The sequence below is a fragment of the Uranotaenia lowii genome, chromosome 3, assembly GCF_029784155.1.
Source record: "Uranotaenia lowii strain MFRU-FL chromosome 3, ASM2978415v1, whole genome shotgun sequence".
Lineage (NCBI taxonomy): Eukaryota > Metazoa > Arthropoda > Insecta > Diptera > Culicidae > Uranotaenia > Uranotaenia lowii.
The window spans coordinates 20,936,039-20,949,262 of NC_073693.1; the positions used below are offsets into that span (position 1 = coordinate 20,936,039).

At 38.8% G+C, this 13,224-nt stretch overlaps 1 protein-coding gene across 2 annotated transcripts in view; it reads left to right on the top strand.

Moving 5' to 3' along the window:
• LOC129757763 (uncharacterized) overlaps positions 1–13,224 on the top strand; it is a 286,926-nt gene that overhangs the window by 62,013 nt on the left and 211,689 nt on the right. The window contains exon 1 of one of the 2 annotated variants that reach the window (XM_055755059.1): positions 10,646–11,696. The exons of the other annotated variant lie outside the window; for it this stretch is intronic. The gene's annotated coding sequence lies outside the window, so the exon portion shown is untranslated. Of the gene's footprint in view, positions 1–10,645; positions 11,697–13,224 lie in introns of those variants that run through there. 2 annotated transcript variants of the gene reach the window in all.

Sequence of the window (13,224 nt, forward strand, 5' to 3'; positions counted from 1 at the left end):
TGTATATCACTGCTTTCATCCCGCAAAATTTCCATTTATTTTTTGAGGATTTATCAGCTTTGCGTTTGGTTGCCCATAACTTTTTAGGTCCATTCGCATTCATTTAAAACTGCACTGCATTGAACCGCAGGGAGGTGAACGGCAGTATCATCTCCTCACCATACGAAGAATATTCTATTTTTCTTCTAAAGAAAAAAGGCTAGCCAGCATTCCCTGCGGCAATCTCGATAGATCATCCGTATTAGCATCTGTAATAAAACAAAGTTTTCGTTCGTATTCGAATTGTATCTAGACTTGAGATTAGTATAGCTTACCTGTAGAAAATTTGTTTGAATATAAATAATCAACTAACTATAACTGTTTGTTATCAACGAGCCTGTGCTGCAGACATTGGCCATCAATCTAGTTAAACACTGGAAAAAAGAGCGTCCAGTCTGTATAAGTCTGTGCTAATAGCAAATCAGAAGGATGCAACCTTCTACAAACCGTGTGGCGAACGTCTATGAGATTTAAGTTTTTTTTTATCAGATTTAAGCTTTTCAGATGTTTTTAAGCTTTCGTCTCCAATGCTATAAAGGCAAAACTTCACTAACACTTAACAAAAATATGTAGGTCACACGTTTTGTAGAGTATAAGCACTGATCACACTGATATGACGCTTAGAACCAAAGTTCGACCATTTTGTGCCTAATTGTCAACTTTTGCAGGTTCGAAATACCGACGGTAGGTAGCAAATCAGCAAAATTTGACAAAAAAAAATCCCCTGTAGGAGAAAAGTACCTGTTTAGACCTATTGTATCGTAGAAATTGCTTATATTTTTTGAAAGTTGGACGAAACTTTCTAACTGGGATAGCATTTCTTCAAATCGACCGATGCGCACTCTGGAATCGACATTGCGTAGGTACTGTTGGAAAAGTTATCCAACAAACGAAATCGAGTGTCCAGTCAGTATGGTCAGTGGTATAAGGTTGCATCGTCTTGCAGGGAGCTAAGTTGGCCTTGGTATTTTTTCCGCGGTCGCGTTTTACGTCGTGATTCCTCGAAATTTACTCGACCAAGTTTCAATAAATTAAAACAGTGCGATGAATTCTTTTATCTCAATCGAGTTATATCCATTCCGTGTCGATATTTTCTGAAGGTTCACTACTATGACGGACAAAACTGGATTCCCACTTGCATTTGTGTAGATCTGAGAAGAAAAAGCACGCTCTCCAAATGTGAAAAATAAAGGATTTGAATCCACGAATCCAGCTAAATTTCTTTTGTGATAGTGATGAAAAGGGAAAAACTTTCAATATCTTTTCAAAAGTTCCCTTATCCGGGTTTTGTGAAAGGATTTTTTTTGTTTCGATTATAGTCGTTTTAACATCTTCATGTCATTCGCGACTTATATCAACGATGAAATTGGCGGACAATTCATTGAAAAACTTATCCGGTACAACTGTAATCGATGTTTACTCTTAGGCTCGAACTCACGGATATCGTTTGCGACATTGAGGTAAAAAATGAAATTCCAGCGCCGGTGAAGAATGGTTTTTGTTTTGGTGGCCTGCTTAGGTTTGCTCATTATTAAAGCAAAGAGCAGAAAACAGGATTTGAAAAATCAAGGTAGAATATTAATTGGGTTTCAAAGAAAGTGTTTTTGGTTCATATGTGTCGTAACTCTCGATATTAATAATATTTTAAAATATTTTCCATTTTACTGGTCAATATTTTCCATTTTACAATAAATATTTGATTCTTCTTTACTACAATATGATAGTTAAATAACACAAAGTGTTGTTTTAGCACAAAAGATTAACAAAACAAAACTGCATTAAATAAAAACGCGACTTTCACTCATTACATTACTTAACAGATTTAGTGTAAGTAGTGGTCAGTGGTCGTAGTGGTCATATCACCTCTTGTCTGCAACTCCGATTCTCTACCTCCCCGTGGTGCTAGCTGGGGTGCGAGCAACCTTAGCGGAGATCGGGTACCCAACCCCGGTGGATGCTTTAGTCGCATGCAGACTGAGTTAGGGGGCTTCGTACGCGTCTGTTCTCCATGTCAGGGGCGGCGTGCGGAGTGCAACAGCGTCCTGGTGGTGTTCGGGACCCAAAACAGCAACATAACGACGGTCCTCCTGCGAGATAGTGGGGTTAGCTGCGGGCCTTGCGAGCCTGTGACTACAAAAAAACATAAGCAACGAGCAACGAACAACAAATTTCGGATGGAAATCGGCAAAGACCCACGCGACGAAAAGGGACTAGCGATTGGAAACTTGGAACATGGAACTGCCGATCTCTAAATTTTGTGGGCAGTACCCACGTGCTCTCCAACGAATTGAAGAGCCGCAAATTCGACATCGTAGCGCTGCAGGAGGTATGCTGGAAGGGCTCCACGGTACGAACGTACCCAGATGGTCGTGCCATCTACCAGAGCTGCGGCAACACACACGAGCTTGGAACAGCTTTTATAGTGATGGAAAAGATGCAAAAGCGCGTGATCGGGTGGTGGCCGATCAACTCACGAATGTGCCGGTAAAGAATCAAGGGCCGGTTCTTCAACATCAGCATCATCAACGTGCACAGCCCTCACCTCGGAAGTACCGGTGGAGACAAAGACGAATTTTACGCGCAGCTGGAGCGTGAATACGACCGTTGCCCAAAACATGATATCAAGATCGTTATCGGGGATTTCAAAGCTCAGGTCGGCCAGGAGGAGGAATTCAAACCGACAATTGGAAGGTTCAGTGCTCCGGTAGTAGTAGGTTCAAAACTCTCCGTAGTAAACAACACGCGAAACTGGCGCCCGCCTCGGTTAAATATCGCGCGACTGAAGCAACCTGAGGTCGCGGCAGACTACGCGCAATCGGTCGAAGCAGAGCTGCCGGCAGAGGGCGAGCTTGACGAAGCCCCTCTCGAGGACTGTTGGGATACCATCAAAACAGCCATCAACAGTGCTGCGGAGAACGTCATCGGTTATGTGGAGCGAACTCGACGGAACGACTGGTTCGACGAGGAGTGTAGGAGGGTGATGGACGAAGAGAATGCCGCGCGGGCGGCAGTGGTGCAAAGAGGCACCCGTCGAAATGTGGAAAATCACCGACAGCGGAAGAGGCAGCGAGTCCGAATTTTCCAGGAGAAAAAGCGCCGCCTGGAGGAGGAGGAGCTCGAGGAGCTGGAGCAGCTGCATCGTTCCCAAGAAACACGAAAGTTCTATCAGAAACTCAACGCATCCCGCAAAGGCTTCGTGCCGCAAGCCGAAATGTGCCGGGATAAGGACGGGGGTACACAGTAAACGAAAATTACCGAGTTCGGTAATTTTTTTACCGAAATCCTAACATGTGTAAGTCGTTAAACTGTTCGGTATTTTTTTCGGTAAAAATTAAACGAACATCGGTAAATGAGGAATCGATTTACCGATGTTCGTTTATTTTTTACCGAAAAAATTACCGAACAGTTTAACGATTTACACATGTTAGGATTTCGGTAAAAAAATTACCGAATTCGGTAATTTTCGTTTACTGTGTATCCTGACGGACTATCGTGAGGTGATGAAAAGGTGGAAGCAGCACTTCGATGAACACCTGAACGGCGCACATGCAGGAGATCAAGACGGTGGGGGAAGGTACATCGCCGGCGTAGCCAACGACGAAGAGGAGCCACTCCCAACGATGAGTGAAGTTAAGGAAGCGATTCGCCAGCTGAATAGAAACAAGTCGGCTGGGAAGGATGGCATCGCAGCTGAACTCATCAAAATGGGCCCGGACAGGTTGGCCGATTGCCTACACCGGTTGATAATCCGGATCTGGGACATAGAACAGCTACCGGAGGAGTGGAAAGAGGGGGTAATATGCCCCATCTACAAGAAGGGCGACAAATTGGACTGTGAGAACTACCGAGCGATCACTGTCCTCAACGCCGCCTACAAAGTGTTGTCCCGAATCTTACTCCGCCGCCTAACGCCACAAGCAAACAGATTCGTGGGAAGTCATCAGGCCGGCTTTATGGAGGGACGGTCTACGACGGACCAGATATTCACATTACGGCAAATCCTCCAAAAATGCCGAGAACACCAAGTCCCTACGCACCATCTATTCATCGACTTCAAAGCCGCATACGACACGATCGACCGTAACGAGCTATGGAAAATCATGGACGAGAACGGCTTTTCCGGGAAGCTGATCAGACTGATTAAGGCGACGATGGATGGAACGCAGTGCTGTGTGCGGACTTCGGGTGAATTGTCAAGTTCATTCGAATCGCGCAGGGGGCTTCGACAAGGTGATGGTCTATCCTGCATGATGTTCAACGTGGCGCTAGAAGGTGTTATTCGACGAGCGGTGGGCGAAATGCGGGGCACGATTTTCAACAGATCCAGTCAACTTATCTGCTTTGCCGATGACATTGATATAGTCGGCAGATCATCTGCGGCGGTGGAAGACATCTACCGCAAACTGAAACGCGAAGCAGGAAGGATTGGGTTGATGATTAATACGTCCAAGACGAAGTACATGCTGGCGTGCGGATCCGAGGCCGACCGAACCCGCTTGTCCAGTAATAACAAGGTCACGATCGACGGCGACGAGCTGGAGATAGTCGAAGACTTTGTCTATCTCGGCTCCCTGGTGACCGCAGACAATGACATCAGCCGTGAGATTTGGAGGCGAATTATCAGCGGAAGTCGTGCCTACTATGGACTCCACAAGCAACTGCGGTCGAGAAGACTTAGCCCTCGCACGAAGTGTAACCTGTATATGACGCTCATTAGACCGGTTGTTCTCTACGGGCACGGGACATGGATATTGCTCGAGGAGGACCTGCGTACACTCGGAGTATTCGAGCGACGAGTGTTAAGAACCATCTTTGGCGGCGTACAGGAGAACGGAATGTGGAGGCGAAGGATGAACCATGAGCTCACGCGACTCTACGGCGAACCCAGTATCTAGAAGGTGGTGAAGGCTGGCCGGATACGCTGGGCGGGAAATGTTGCGAGAATGCCGGACGACTGTCCTGCAAAACAGGTGTTCGCTACGAATCCGGTAGGAACAAAACGAGCGGGGGCGCAACGAGCGAGGTGGTTAGACCAAGTGGAGCGTGATCTGGCGAACGTGGGGTGCCCGAGAAATTGGAGAACGGTTGCTATGAACCGAGTGAATTTTAGGAATTATGTTCGTCAAGTTATGTCGTAAGACGGAATACTATGTAAATAAAAAATAAATACTTAACAGATTTCTGTTAAGTAATGTGATGAGTGTTTTTATTTAATGCAGTTTTGTTTTGTGAATCTATTGTGCTAAAACTACAGGGTGTCACTACAAATGTTATGTGGTTTTTCCTTATTTTTTTGCATGTGCATGTGAATTTCTCAAACCCTGGGGTCTAAAAAACTTCGTCTTGGTCCAAAACTCATTTACATGAGTAAATTTGACTCTTAGGTTTGTATGGGAAAATTGAATATTTATTACTGAAAAATCAACATCAACAAGATACCAAGTTACGGTCTTCGATAATGTTGTTCAGCGGAAAATTTCCTTCAGGAATTTTTTAAATTTTCACAAAAACCATTAGCTGGCTTGGTTCTACAGACGAAACAAAAATGATGTTGATTTTTCAGTACAAAATATTCAATTTTCCCATACAAACCTAAAAGTTCAAATTTACTCATGTAAACGTTACTTAAAAATTCTGCAAAAAATCATGGATGAGTTTTGAACCAAGACGAAGCTTTTTAGACCCCAGGGTTTGAGAAATTCAAAAATGACCCCAAATTGACTCAGTCTAATGTGCAATCACAGGATAGTGGAATATTATTTACGAAATTGTGGCTTATGAATATGCGGTTCCAAATTAGCGAGAAATGTTTGCTGTCAACCTTTTTAGTGAGATCCAACCTTTTTACGATTTAAACTTCTGGAATGTATAAATTTTATAAAGTTATTTTCTTCTTTCTTCTTCTTCTAACACCAACATGGCCAAAACTTGCATGCATCCTGGAAAATGAAAAACTTGCGTTCCTCATTTTTCTTTTCAACATAGTATCTGATACATAGAACATGCATTGCAGATACTACTACGGCCAGGCCAACCATGTGATGAAAACGCAAAAGATACAGGAACAAGGGAGAGATGAAGCGTGGAGTTCCCTGCCAAACACTTCTTATGATTATATAGGATCAGGGCATAAAGTGATAATGTTTAAAATGTACAGTTGAAATCAGAAATAAAAACAAAAAAAAATGGATTGATCTCACCAGAAACTTCTTAGGTTGACGCTTATCCAGGCAGGTCTGGGACGTTGATCTCTTCCATCGGTATTTTTGAACCGGTGAATCCTGATCTCCTACTCCGGTAAAATCCCATTCGTCACTTTTCACTTCGTACCCCAAATTTGTTCCCGAGTTCATCGCTAAAATCAACGTTCCTGGAAATGTACTTTTCCTTGAGCTTTTTTTATGATTCATCGGTCGTTATGTGTAGACGCTCGATGCTCTCAGTACAAGGTTCTTCATCATTTCTAATCAGCTCTGGCACCGGCCCCAGCTGTTGCAGCGGCCAGTAGACATCATCCACCAATTTTGGAAGTAAATAATGATTGTACACCTCAAAACATCAACTTATCAAGAATCAACACGATGCAAACTCAGAGCATCAATTTTCTAACCATTTTCAACACAAAACAAAACAATTTTTTCTGTATAAATTTTATAAAGTTATTGTTCATAAAGCATATGAATCGTTTGGAACTCCACGCTTCATTCCTCCCCAAAAACTTATTCCAGTATCTTTCGTGATATTTACCACACGTTTGGCTTGGCCATAGTATTCTCTATAATGCAAAACAAATGTACAGTGGAGGTTTGTTTTTTGGTTTACAGCGTTGAATCGTTATTCCCAGTTTAGTTAAAATCTTAAAATCGCTAAAATTTCTAGTAAAATAGATAGAATTTGTTTCTGTGTTCTTCAAGAACTCAGAAACTACTAGACCAATTGATGGGGAATTTGGCAAGTAGTGGTTTTTCGAGTATACAGTTGTTCCAATGAAGTTTTGAGTACAACCCATCTAAGGGAGAGAGAACTCTCATACAAAATAATCGGAAAATACAATTGAAATCTTTTTAATTTGATCAGTTGAGAAGTAGTGCTTATCAAGTTTTATGAAAATGTATTTATTTGCATTTCAGGATAATTTAAAGAACACAATAGCCCCTCCAATCAAAGAAGGAAGATCCCCATTCAATATAAAGAGAACATGAAACTAAATTTGCCAGAAAACACCCAGAGTAATTTTCATAGTATAATAAACAAGAATATGTGATTATTTATTACATATAATGGACCCTCCCCCTTCAATATTGGGAGTTGGGGGTGCTTTAGTCTATAATTTTTTTTATAACTTATCAAATATATTGATTGCTTTCAAATTCAAGAAACCCACGTTTTTTAAACGGTTTGCTTTATTTGTTTGTGAAGTGCTTTAGGAAGCACTTCACTATAATCACTTTCATTAATCTATGAAACTTACCCTGAGTGTTTTCTGGCATTTTTTCTCATGTTTTTTTTTTGTATTGAATGGGGACCTCCCCACTTTGATGGGAGGGGCTTTTGTGTTCTATAAAATATCCGAAAATGCAAATAAATACATTTTCACAAAACTTAGTCAGAACTACTTCTCAATTCATTGAATTAAAATTAATATTGTTGTATTTTTTTATTGTTTTGTATGGGAGGCCTCTATCCCTTAGATGGGATTTACCTTTTTTGGACAGAACATTTAAGAAAAACCTAATTCAATTTGGCAAAACTGAGGAACAACACAAACTTTGTGAGGTTTAGATTCTAAATAATGTGAGAAACAACTTTTTTGTTTTTCTAGATAGGAATCCAACTATTTTTGCATCACAGCATGGGAAAAAAGGACATGTGTTTTAAAAAATTGGACGGCCAAAGCTCTTGAAAATATTTTTACGTGAAAAAAATTTCAAAATGGGTTACAAGTGTCAAAATTTATACCACTTTTCCCAACATTAGTGTACTTGCTCTAATAATGTGTTCAATCCAAAACCGTATTTCAAGATTTTGGTGCCAAAACAGTCGATAAATATTTTGTTTACAAAGTAAAATCGAATTATACAATGACTAATTAAAAAAAACTAGAAAGACCAATTACAAAATTGTTAGGCAGTTGAAAATTCTCCTTCAAATTACCCAATTCGAGACGGATTAGTATTGGAACTTTTTTTTAAATATTTAATTTGATTTAAAATCAAACGACCTCAAAGTTATCTGAAAGTCAAGTGTTCCGTATTTGAGAAAAATGCTCTGTCTTGAGTGAGTTCAGCTTGAAAAGAAATTTGTCTAGTTATCTATTTTATTTTATAAAAATTGAGGAACTATCATAATAAAAAGCTTGAACTGAGATGGCTATGATTGTTCATTGAATCACCCTAACGCTGTATCCACAACGTCTCATAATTCGCTCATCAAGTTGGCGAGCGTATGCATGCTCAGTGATGCCACATTTCAATCGGTATTTTTGAACCCAAAAAAATCTTTTTTCGGTATGGAAATCCGAAAAATCGGTATGAAAATCGGTATTTTAAGGTGATTAAAAAAAATTTTCTTCTGAATTCTGAAGTCTGTTATTTAATACTCAGTGTTCGGCACAAAAGCGCTAATCCGCTAGTTAGTCCGCTAACTTTTTTTTAGCGGTTGTTTTTGGCGCTAAGTTTTGGTTGAGCTAGCGAATTAAAAAGCTCCGCTAATTTTTGGTTCCGCTTATTCATGACCGCTAACCTCCATATATTTGCATCAATATTTCGAATTATTACTGATAAAATACTTATTAAGTTAAGGTGACATTGGGTATCATTCTGACCCCAATATGCGCTGTTAATTCTAATGATCTCAGTGGAGGAATGAGAGAGAGAGAGTCAAAGGAAATATGTATTTTTGGCCATTTGTTCCCTCTGGCGTTAAACAATACAGAACGATTCTCAATATCCTCCAATCAGCTGTTTGCTTTTAAGTTGTGAGACGTTTATTTTTCACAATACAGTATTTTTTACTGATTACGTTTGGCAATGCGATGTTTGGAAAAAGTGAAACATTTAAAATGAGCAAATTAAAAAAAATAATAATACAAAAGAATACTATTGGAATAAATTTCACAAAAGATTTCGTGCAACAAAATTGCATAAAACCGAAAAACGATTTTTAATTTACCCCCTTGTGACAAATTTACTGCAAGTGACAAAAGAAGGATTTGAAATTTATTCCGGCCTTATTTTTGATCAACATTTAGCGCTTTACGCTTGAAGCGATAACTTTTTCGGCACATTTAGCGTTTTTAATTAGCGATCGCTAACTTTGAATGAGTTAGCGTTTGAACTAGCGGCGCTATTTTTCCAGTTAGCGATGCCGAACACTGTTAATACTATAATAATAAATGCCTTATAGTATTTTGTGTGTGCGTTTTTTTTTTGTTATTATACATTTTTACTCGTTTTTTAAAGTTCTTAGAAGGTTTTTAGTGTTCTTTCTTCTCTATTATCATTTCTGGAAAAATTTTATAAACTTTGGATTTTCATAATTACTGCATTGATGCCAAAAAGCTTAAGTGCATAAAATCAAATATCGAGAAAAAAACATTTTTGGTAATTTTCCATACGTTTTAAAATAATTTGTATTTTTCTTCCGAACATAAAGGTATGAAAATAAATTTCTAAAAATCTGAAGAAATCACGAAATATAGTTTGAAACATGAAAAATCGTTCCGTATTATTAACTCATGGATCATTTGCTCTTATTCTCTTTTGGCTCTGTGGGTAATTTGGTAATTTAAAAAAAATCGCATACTGAAAGTTTTTGTGGACAAAAAAAAACCTTGAAGCTTCCTCGTAATATTCTCAATCATAAAATTTCTTCATGTTATCGATTAACACATGATTCCTTATAGGTGTAATCCTTATAGATTGTTTTACATTTTTTTAAGTGTTTCCAAAATTCTGAAACTCATACATATTCAACCTCATTAGATTAATTTCCGCTGGCTATCTTGGCGCAATTATAAATATCATAGAGTATGTTATAGAAAACGAGAGTTTTTCAACATTCTCAATGGAAAAATTACCTCCAAATTCCAACGGATAGTGAAAAATTTAATCGTAGACTTATCTTTTAAAATTCAATTATCAAAAACAAAATGCTTCTTTCCTTTAAAATTTGAGAGTTTCGATTGAAATATTGAAAAACGTGCACTTATCATGAAAGCTTCAACTGTTTCTTACTTAGCTAACGCCAAATAATATCATTTGGTCGTCTTCAATTTAACAGAAACCCAATATTTTCTATAGTCTTGCTTACACTGAAATATATTTTACAGTTTGTATCAAAATTCTCAAAAATCGGTAGGAAATCGGTATGTTTTGCCAAAAATCGGTATTCGGTATATACCGATTCTTGGATAAAAATTTGCTCAAAAATCGGTATGAATACCGAAAAATCGGTAGGTGTGGCATCTATGCATGCTCCCCAGAAAAATGAGCAGATACCTACCGATGGCTTAAGCCGTTGCGCGTTAGTTGTTTGGATTGGATCTTCTCCAACAACCGCAATCGGAGAGCCGCCTGTTTCGGGCGCTTTGGCTCCCCTTTGCTTTAGTCTACAGCACGTTGCGGACTTGTACGGTACCCATCGGTGGTCCATCGATGTTCGTGTGTCTGTCTAATGGCGGGTGACGACGAGTTGTGTCCGGCGCGTTAGTTTGTTATCTATCTATCAGGTACAGTCCTAAAGTGAGTGGAAGGATTAAATTCTGCGAGAGACGCGGCAACGGAAGTGTTTGGATAGTTCGTTTGGATTGTGGTAGCCGTATCTAAGCAGAAATGGCGGAGGTGTTGAAGTGATAAGGATCTCTTGAAACGGTCAACTATCTCGGGCCAAGAGTATTCAGCGGGGATGGTGAAGGAAGCAATTATCTGTGTATTTTTGTGTTCGAATGACCCGCTTCTTCCTGCCACCACAGAGACAGGTAGAAGAAAGGGTGAAGTCGATGGAGTGTTGTTTGTTGATGCTCTTGAGTGCGAAATTGTGGTATAGCCAAAGATAAGCGAATTTCTCCGCTCGATTTTGCTGGTTGGTGTTGTTAAAATTGATTGGCTCCCAGCCATCGAATTAGGAGCGTATTATTTGGTGGAAGTGCTGCTACTTTTTTTTCCTTCGATTTGGATCCCGAAATACAATCGATGGGTCGGTCGATTTGAGGCAGGTTACGATCACTAATTGTTACGACCTTGGTGGAAAGTTGAAACTTGGTTTATATTTTTTGCTGTTCGTGGAGTTCGAATTTCACGCTGAGTCAACGGCGAAATCGATCAAATTCGATACGCTTTCAGTGGAATACTACGTGAGCTCATTCCTGGATTGCTGAAGTGTTTTGTTGAATTGACACACAATATGTGTTACTTACTATTAAAAGTGGATGAATCTTAAAAATTTGAATGTTTTGTTGATGACTAGTGTCCCAGAAGTTCTGATGATCTATGGATGTGTGAAGTTTGGTTAAAACCTACTAGAATGTTTTTGTTTGTGTCAACGGAGTTTGGAAAAAGCTACCCACTGAAAATTTTGGATTAAAAATCATCACAACAACCGGATCTGGATCAATCGGATAGCTGACGCATCGCTGGAATTATTCAAATCATCCAAAGGTAGGAACGGATCAAAAATCCAGAATCAGTATTGAAAACCCGATCATCTTCAATTTTTGCTCTCAAAATCCGCGGAACATTTCCAGAACAGATGATCACCAAAAGTTCGTGTGGCCATCAACATCATATCAGTGTGTCGAAATTGACATCTCGAAAGCATTTTAGTCGAAGGTGTGGCCAGTTCAGGACCGGTTTTTGCTCTTCTCGCTACGCGATCTTCAGCTCGCTTCTGAATATTTTAAAACCGGAATATGATCTGGGTCCTGACCTTCGATCTTTGCGATCGATCAGAATTCATTTGCCAAAGTTATACGATTTTGATTTTGTTGACAGAACTCTAAAATGCTAACAATAATATTCTTCATGTTTGAAATAATGAGGTTTATGTTATCAACCGTTTGTGATGTTATATATTCTATTTTTGCCATTTTTCGGTCTCGGCTTTCAAGCAAACAACTTTCTTTGTGAAACAAGTAGGTATTTCACAAAGAAATTGTTTGCTTGAAATCTTAGGCCGAAAAACAGCCAAAAATAGTCTATAAAAATTTGAAAAAAATACGTGTAGAAGACAGAAATTAGAGATACAGAAAATTTAATATATTGGATTTAAATTTTTTTTAATAAAAAGACAAACAGAATTATGTTTAACCCTCATCCGTCCCAGAGATTTTTGCCCGTTACAGTCCCTGGAGTGTTAAAATGAGGCTCCTGACTAAAACCAATATATCTCTCTTGTTTCCCTACCGATTTCTACAAATATTTTGGAAACCTCGTAATATAACTCAAATGTTATATTTGTGTAAAGTATTGCGTCGGTAATGAAATTACACCACTAGAATCGGTATGAAATTTCCTTTCTGGTAAATATAAAATTGCGAAAATTTTGAATGAATCTACTTAAAATCCAGTGCAAAGTTGCGCAAGAAGCGCAAGAAAATCTGAGAAATTGCAAATTGACAAAAAGTTCGAAAAACAGCTACCCTATCAAATTTCGCCGAAAATTCTGTGTTTCGTATTTTGAATATTTCGTAAGTGTAAAAATTTGCTAAATTACGTCAACTTTTCAAAATTTTCAAAATTAATATACAGTGAGCGAAATAAGAATAGCTCCACTATGTGTTTTGCTTGTTAAAATATGAATGATTGAAAATTACGTAAATTTTCTTCCACAGTTTGTTCTGAATCGCTGAACAGATAAATCAAGCATAAGTTTACTTTTTTTGGACGTAGCAATTGACATTCAGAACCAAAAATGTGAAAAAAGGGCTGCAAAATAAGAATAGCACCACTTGAGTTTTTCAACAAAAACAAGATTATGTTTAAAATTTACTGTGTAAACGTGAATAATAATGCTTCTACGAATTATTTGAATAGATAACTGCATTTAAGGAGTTTTCCAGAATTCCAAAGGTTTTCAAAGGTATTAAAAGAGTGTTTTAAGAGATGCTCCTCTAGCGTTAAAGAATTTTATATTTAAGCTAAAAAACTTTATCAAACTACTTGATTTCTTCATTAACATTCAAAATGA